The sequence below is a fragment of the Morone saxatilis genome, unplaced genomic scaffold (assembly GCF_004916995.1).
Source record: "Morone saxatilis isolate NCDOM2014 unplaced genomic scaffold, NCSU_SB_2.0 Contig17, whole genome shotgun sequence".
NCBI classification, from domain to species: domain Eukaryota; kingdom Metazoa; phylum Chordata; class Actinopteri; family Moronidae; genus Morone; species Morone saxatilis.
This window is the reverse complement of record NW_023339729.1, coordinates 2,429,945-2,438,412: the sequence shown is the minus strand read 5'-3', so window position 1 is coordinate 2,438,412 and position 8,468 is coordinate 2,429,945. Positions and strand designations below refer to the sequence as shown.

The 8,468-nt window shown below is 40.0% G+C and overlaps 1 protein-coding gene across 1 annotated transcript in view; it reads right to left on the bottom strand.

Annotated features, from left to right (window-relative positions):
* LOC118326515 (VPS10 domain-containing receptor SorCS1) overlaps window positions 1-8,468 on the bottom strand; it is a gene marked incomplete in the record, with an annotated part of 146,103 nt that overhangs the window by 48,301 nt on the left and 89,334 nt on the right.

The following is an 8,468-nucleotide window of genomic DNA, read 5'->3' as shown; positions in this document are numbered from 1 at the left end:
GTCACCAGGGGGGCTCCGTAGAAACTGGAGACTTAAATCAAAAACTAATTAGGAAACTGTTTACCGAGCTCATAAAAAACAATTGAGAAGTCGGCTCATTTCTCCAAAAGACTGCATGGTATAGGTGTATTATTGCAGCCAGTGGAGCTCCCCCTGCTGTCCTTTCCATGTAATGCAGGTTTAAGACACTTAACTTCACAGACCCAGAAGCTCTGTCCATTATATATACTGTCAATGGTTTTTAACGATAAAGGGTGTTATACAGATTGTAACATCCTTTTGTGATTTTGGACTGTAGGAACACTGACTTGAACATTGTCAGAGGTAGGATTACTGCAGTTATTATGAATATAATGAGATATAAACAAAACAATCTTGAACTTGTTAGTTTTCCTATTATAATTGTGAAAGTACAGGCCACCACAAAGTTCTCGCGATGCCTCTGGCGCCAACTTGTCAATAAAAGTCGTTATGTAAGTGCAGGGGAAGTACTGTCCCTGTGTCGCGCACAGGGGCTTACATTAGGTTTAGAGGTGGCCTTTGGCATGACAATCTCTGTGTGCCCATTATGTCGTCAGACAGCAGCGAGAAAGCGACTACAGACGGCTCTCACAGTCAATATCCTTCTCAGTGTGGCACTGTAGGGCAAAGTGTTTCTGCTCTCTTATGCCAGTGAGTCATTTGTCAGCACTCGCTTGGGTAACAGCAGCCATGGTGGGCAGGCCCACTAACACCAGTTCATCAATCACAAAAGGCAGATATAATGCCACATACGTGAGCCACATGCTGACCAATCCAATCAAATGCACTCAAACGCTGTCTGAACTACAAATCCCAATTAACGTTTTGCTCACTCCCCGGAACTGCAACTCAGCTGGAATAGTAGACAACTTTATAATTGGCTGGTGCTTTTCTGGTAAATGGGGGATTACAGGAACATTATATGAGTGGGCATACTTACCGAAATGTGTATTCCAGTTGTATACATCAGAATATGGAGAGCAAAACACCCTGCTGAGTTGTGTAAATGTAAAAATAATAAAAAAAATAATACAATATGGAGATTACTACAGCTCTTTGCTTTATTATCTTGCATGAAAAACCTTCTTTCACCTTTCAGTCATAAACAAATAGGAGAAAATGCTGGAGGACAGACGCCACAAAGCAGAAAGGATTTCTGTAGCATAATGTTGTTCAGTTCCAGGAAATGATGGTGTGAAGGCTTTGCCTTGTTTGCATTCGACAACCATTCCATGGCTTCAGTCGCTCCCTGCGCAGCTGTACTGCATGCAAAAGTAACTCCAAATAACACTTTTGCATGTTGATGTTTACACAAGATCTTATAATTGAATTTTGTGTGGGCTCCTCCCAGTCCTCACAGTGTGCTAATGCAAACACATGACAGGCTTGAATAAGAATACTGGATTTCACCATCTTGTGAAAAATAACTTAAAAAATGCAGTTCACGAAGTTAAAATAAAGAAAAATATAGATGGAAAAAGGATAGCTTTACAGATGAGAGAATGTCATGTTGCTTTCTGTTCCTATTTTTATATATCTTAATGTATTTTAAATGATTTTGATTGATTGACTGGCTGTGGTCAGGGCAGAAATGTCAGGGGCTAATGTACTTGTGCATTATATTGTATTTTTTTGTAGTACTTGTTGAAGCATTATGCTGATGACATTAGCCACAAATTTGTTATCATCTCCCCATGAAAATGTGCTTATTAGCTAACTACGGCACATTCCCTGGTAAATAAAATAAAGTTAAAAAAATATTATTTGCAGTTATTTTACAGAGTAATGATATTTGTATTAACAATGACTGAAACCCACTTACAATGGCTCTAGTGTGCTTTTAAGCCTTTTTTTAGCTGATTGGTTTGGTTCTACATTTACTAATATGCTAAATATCATTGCATAACTGCTTTTACCTTGTTTCCATTAGAGGGCAGCTGTTTTTAGGTTAAACGTTCTGATCCATCCAACATTAGCTTCCTGCCTAGCAGCAAATGACAGATGGACAAAGTTGCAAAAAAATGATTTCCAAGATTAAATTATTTATCCCCATTCAAGTTAACAGAGGGCTAAATTGGAAGTTAGCCAGTTCAGCCAGTGAGAGTCCCATAGAGGATGCAAAGAGAATCATTTCTTTGCAGCAGGAAGTTCCTTTTTTGCGCCATTGAGCAGCTTTCATAGGAATGAAGGGAGCGCCACCTCTAACGCTGTATCCAGTGCTCTTTATACATCCATGGTACAACCTCGTCTGACTGGTACTATTACTATACAAATACCATCACCGATATGACAGCAAGATTTCCAATGTAAGGATATGGGGCCCATGGGGGTAGTAGTAGCAAATGTCTTATCCTTCAGTATAATGTTTACATTATGTTTTCCTGTATGGTGTCATACAGTTGTACTCTGTGTTTTGAGATTGCTTTGTCATTTGATAAAACTTTTTTTTTTTTAAAGTGACAGGCCTAATAGCTCTATATACTACATGGTCTTCAGATATGGTATTGCTAACCAGCCATATCAATACTTCATTAGTTTCGAACTGTAGTGTTGTAAACCGAATGCCTTTTGGTCCAACAGAATAACCTTTAGAGGAAAATAACTCATCCAAGTGTCATAGAGCAGTCTGGACAGCATCCACGGGAACTTATCAAACTTTTCTCATCAGCACTGGATGAGTAAAGAATCCACAATTGCACACTTGAAGAGAGAGAGTAACATTTTACTCTGTGGAACAGTAGACTGTGTGTGTGTGAGCGCATGCACGTCTGTGCGTGAGCGACTGTAAATTAAGAGGCCAAAAAGGTTGAAAATGACAAAGGTTAATGAAGCGTATATGTGCCGGCTGGAGGACATTTAAGATATGTGTAAGGAATACTTGAGTTAATTCCACCACCGCAGTACCGTAAATACTCAGAGATAGAATATTAATGAAATTAGCTCCATATTTTCCATTTCACACAGTCACCCAGTAATTGGATTGTGACTCCTCTCTATAAATCTATGCCTAATTTCCTGCAATACCCTGCAATAAATAGATTTTTTGTTGCTGACTTTAAGCGGGTTCAGATTGGAGAAGCTTTGGAAAGGGGAACAAAGAGGAGAGCTTGAGATTTATTCTCTCTGGGGCAAGTCAATTTTACAGCTTTACAGTGACAGCCACTTGGTTGGGTGTGATATAATGCAAGTTAATGAACTACTGTAACCCAATTCATGTTTGTTTGGATTTCTGAGCAAATTAACATCCCGTAAACAAAGAAAAAATAATCCACCTGTGGACTGATGGGAGGGTCAAGGCCAGTTCATATTTATCCTATTATCTGAGAAGCACTTTGGTCATGTTTGGTGCTGAATATATTTCCTAACCAAGCAAGAGTCCTTTCATCTGTCTTTTTGTACCTATTATGATTCTCATAAATGTTCTATCTCTTCTCTGATTCACACTGTATGTTTGTCAAAACCACTTCTAGCTTATTTGTTCTCTGTGTGTGATGAAGCACAGTATATGTAAAGGGATAGGATTCTCTGGGATATTTTAGATGCTCCTCTAAGCTACAGAGGCAATGTGGATTATTTTCACATCCGTATCAGTGGAGGCCGAGGGAAAAGGAAACGTTAGCTCCATGTTGTACTTAAGCCAGAGGTACTGAGTCTTATAATTGAAGCCAAAGGGCAGCAAAAGGGGAGCAGGTCTAGCCAGGAGAAAGTAAAGTATTCACAAGAGGTTGATAAATGTCAGTCGTAAAGATGTGCTGGAGCGGCTAAAGGTCTCAACATCTCCTGTCGTCTCCTCGTCCAACCCCTTGGCCAAAACTGTAAAGAGGCTGGAGCCCAGAGAAAACTTAAAGGATCAGTTCACTCACAAAAAATATATTTTTCTCACTTACCCCTTGTGGTGTCTAGCCATGCAGTGTTTTTCGTGTTTTATGTGCTGAGGTTTTGACAAACTTGCCTCGGAGATTTTTACTGTAACCTCAATGCAATGCAAGCGAGTAGAATTTCATTCAGGTGCTCAAAAAATTAAGAAATGACATTTAAAAATGCTCAACAGCAACAAGTCTCTCCAGGTTAAACAGGATTACCCAGACCAACATTGGATATGTCAGACACTTAAAACTAAACTGTCTTTTCACTGTGACCTCCATCTTTCCCTAACCTTAACTAAATTCTTTTGACCATAATAACAAAGGTTCCCTAACCTCAACAAACTGAGTTAAAGTGTAACTAACCCCTGACCACCACTCCTATGACTCAAAGACGCAGGAGTACAGCTGCCGCTAGTCAGATCTACCGGAGCTGCCAGACTCTCCATGTCTGCACTGGAAACACAGAGAGTCTGCTGGAGCTTTGACAGTTTGAAGATCATTCACGGCCATTTGTAAAAGTTTCTGTGGTATTTGTGTTGTAACGTAACATGAGTTGAGACTTTGGTTGGTGACTTAAACTGCCACCACATACATGTAGGTCTCCAGCCTCCAGAACAGCCAGTGGCACCAGTTTAAATTGTATGACGGCTTAAAGTTATGCATAATTAAGGGAGTGGCCACATGTGACAGGTGGGTGCCGGCACAGGTCTGGTTTCAGCTAACAGGCTTCATTCAGTCCACCTCAGCTCCACCCACGCAATTTTCACTTTGTCCTGCAATTTCATTAAAGAAAATGCCTAAAACATCGTAATGTTTTAGAGAAGCTTCTGTGAAATCAGAAATTTTAGGCTGCAACAATCCCCCAAAAAGCTTAATAAATCCTGGAGGGTCTGTCTGGTTCTTTGTAATTACAATCACATCTGTCACACTCAAAATATTCTTAACATGGATTGCAAATCCTCTTTGCTTTAATTTCTCTTTGATTTGTGTTTTTAGATTATGTGCTATGATAATGCTATATTGAAAGAACTTAATGCCTGCATCTTGAATTTTCTTCTAAAACAAGGACACCTTGTTAAGGACATCTCTTACATGCTCTTAAAGGGGTTAATGGTAGAAATTACCCATTCATACCCATATCCACGCATTGAACGTGAGCAGAGGTTCATGCCAAGTCATCTTGTACCTTGCAATGTGTGCAGCCCACCTGACTGAGGCCATAGTCTGTATTATTTGCACTTTAGAAAAACATATCTGCACTTTCAGGTAAGACTGGAATTCAGTGAGAGTAATTGGACTGTGGGAAGTATACAGTACAGTATTTAGACTAAAAGGTTTTTAATGCTACTACCACATGCCTTTCATTTATTGTGTGAAACCAAAGTGAGTACATTTTAACCTCTTAATAGACTTTTGACATAGTGTGACCTGCATTGAGAGTGTCAATGCTCACATGGTTGCTATTACATACACCTGTAGATAACCACTGTCAGCTGCCAGGAAATACAATTAACAATTACAAAGCTAATGCTAACAGACATACAGTAACAGGAGACTGACACTATTACTAATGAGTTAACTGTAGCCCTCAAGTTCAAGACGGACCTCAGTGTATCCATGTGGAACCATGTTAACTTTGCAAACTGTCTGCTTTGACAGCACGTAAAGCGAATCAGATCACACTCGCCACATCTTCGATTAATATTCATGACAAACGCCAGCTATCAAACTCCATCGAGCTGCGTGGCTCTGAGTGCAGGACATGAAAGCAAAAAAGAGTCGATACACATATTAATAATTATTACTTCTCCTTTCCCCCGCTGCCTCGTCAGCTGCATCGACCAGGTGCTTTCAACTGTTTGATCCGTCTTATTAAACGCAACTCCTGTCTCTTGGTCCAAGGCATTTAAGCCTGGGCTAATTGAACACTGCCTGACATTTTAGCTCACCCAGACCTGGCAAACAGTAACATGTCAGTTTCCGCCTTTCACTATAATTGGGTTTCCATCGCGGCTATGGCGAGCTAGCTGCCCCTTATGGCAGTACATAAGTCGCAAGGCGTGCAAAGCTGTGTGTGAAAACACAGAGCTACAGAGTCATTACGTATGAATGTACAGAGACAAGACAAACAAGATACGTTTAGATAATTAACCAGCAGCGTTCCCACTTTAGACATCTTGATCTGTGTCGAGCTACTGAAATTATGAATTCTTCACAGCGATCATCAATAAATAACACAACAACATATGCCATTTGGTGCACACTTAGCAGGAGTTAATGCTTTTGGAGGGGAATTCATGTCCCTTATCCTGGCAGTGTCAGGTGCACTGCTTTGTACAGCTTTCACTCTCATGCTGAGAAAGTGGGCAACATCCCATAAAGGCAAGTAAAACAATATTGATGGAATCCCACAGCTCACCTAGATTTACCCATACCGTCGTCTTCACAACTCCAATTCTCTCTCCCTTTTCTCCATCCATGCATCTCACACTCTGTCAACCTGTCTCCAACTCCCTCCCATCTCTCCATCCATCTGTATTTGTGTCTTTCAGCCTGTCTCTCCTCCTCTGCCTCTCGCGGACTCTGGGGCGCTTGCCTCTCTGCTCGTCGCAGCCATTTGGAGATTGTGCCTTAGGGCTGACAGATGTTGCGTCCCCTCCAAGCGCCACCAACCCCTCCCACCCACCACCCCCACCACCTCAAACGAAACCATCATCCGTTAGCTTGTCCTCGACTGCGTTGCCACTGCTGCGTGCGTGGCGTTCCAGCCAGCAAAGCATGGCTGATTTGCAGTGATTCATTTGGCGTGCATTGTGTCCTCAAAAACCCGTTGAACGAAAAAAAGCACTACCTTCCTTTCCCTTGCTTTATCCCGGCACGATGTGCAAGTAAAGGATGTGTTGATATCAGAATGCTGTTCTTGCACCAGGTGGTACTGCTCCAGGTACATCTGGTGTGCAGTAATGACATTTGACCTGACATTTCACTGTAGGCAAGTTTATGCAGTGTTTTATGTTGAAAATATGTACAGAGGTTTCTTTTGCATTCCACATTTTTGGATATTTATTTTCCATAAATAAGCTGTAGCTCTTATCTTGACGCCTTCAGTCTCTAGGGGGATATGTCCTCTTTTCTGTCTCTGAAACTGCAGTACAAGTGTTCAGTTTAGAGTTGTCCTCAAATGAACAAATAACAGTCTCAAACTGATCCATTAGCTGATGTGATGGAGGAAGTTGTTGTTTTTTATGCATGCAGTCATGCAGAAGGTTCTTTTCTCTTCAGAAAACAGATGACATCATTTTGAAATTCTCCCTTTCAACAAAGGTCTGTCTGTCCTCTTCGCTCCATCACATCTGGACTATCAAGCTGTCATCAATTGATACAAATCTGATATTTACTACCATTAAAAGCATTTCAACAGCACTGCCAAAATTCATCAGACATATTTATCAGCAGCAAGGCTGCCAAGCTTTAACCTACATTGCAAAGACCCAATCAAGGTTTCATATTGTTCCCCTTGAGTCCTTTAAGTGTGCTGTACCTGCATTCTCTACGCAACTGAATTAAAAATATCATGCTATTATTTAAATTTATTCACTCTTAGTTTTTAAGGTCAAAGAATTCTTTATGTATTGTGCCTGACTTGTTTTCATCCTAATGTCAGAATTGTATGGTACCTACTGAATTTCACATGATAGTTGATTTAAATATGAATGTGCTTTTTCTGCAGTGTTGCAGTAACTTATAGTATAGTATAGTATAGTATAGTATAGATTAGTTTAGTATAGCATAGCATAGCATAGCATAGCTCAGTTTAGTTTAGTGTACTATGTAAGGGAAAATGCCTGACGAGGTGTCCATTATGAGAAATTAACGTACGACTTGGAGGCCACAACCGCTCGAAGAGCAGCAGAGGTGCATATTTGAATTAACTTAAGTTAATTAAACATAAATTTTTTTACAAGCCATAACTCTGTTGTGGACACACTGCAGCCAATCAGAATCAAGTGTTGATGTGAATGTGATTTCTTCATTTGCATGCGTATTTGAGTTGTACAAGTTGAAAATGAAAAATGACAGAAATTAACTAAAATACTTGTCTGCAACTAAAATACATAAACCTGTCAACACCAGTTATATTAAACAACGCTCACATTTATCTGTCCGTTCAATTCTGTGTAAATATTGAGAATTTTTTGCAGCAACTATTGTGTGCCAAAGAGCCACTTTCACAAACCATACACGGGATGTAAAACAAAGTTACTTTTGCATTCTCTATGAGCAGTGTTTAAGACATTTTTAAACTTTACTGTTTGTCTTTAAATTTCGGGTTTGTCAGTTTTTACCGTACACATTTTCACTTGTCATCGTGGAAAAAGCAAGCGTGTTAATAATTAATATAACAAAGGTTCTGTCCCATTGAAGTGTCCTAGTATTGAAGTTGAAGCATGACAGTGACAGTGAGCCAGCATGCACAATACCAGTTAAACAGAAGTCAGCCATGATTCATTTTATTATTTACAACTGTGCTTTTCTTTCTGTGACAAGTCAACTTGTATCCTCTACGGCACACCATCCAAA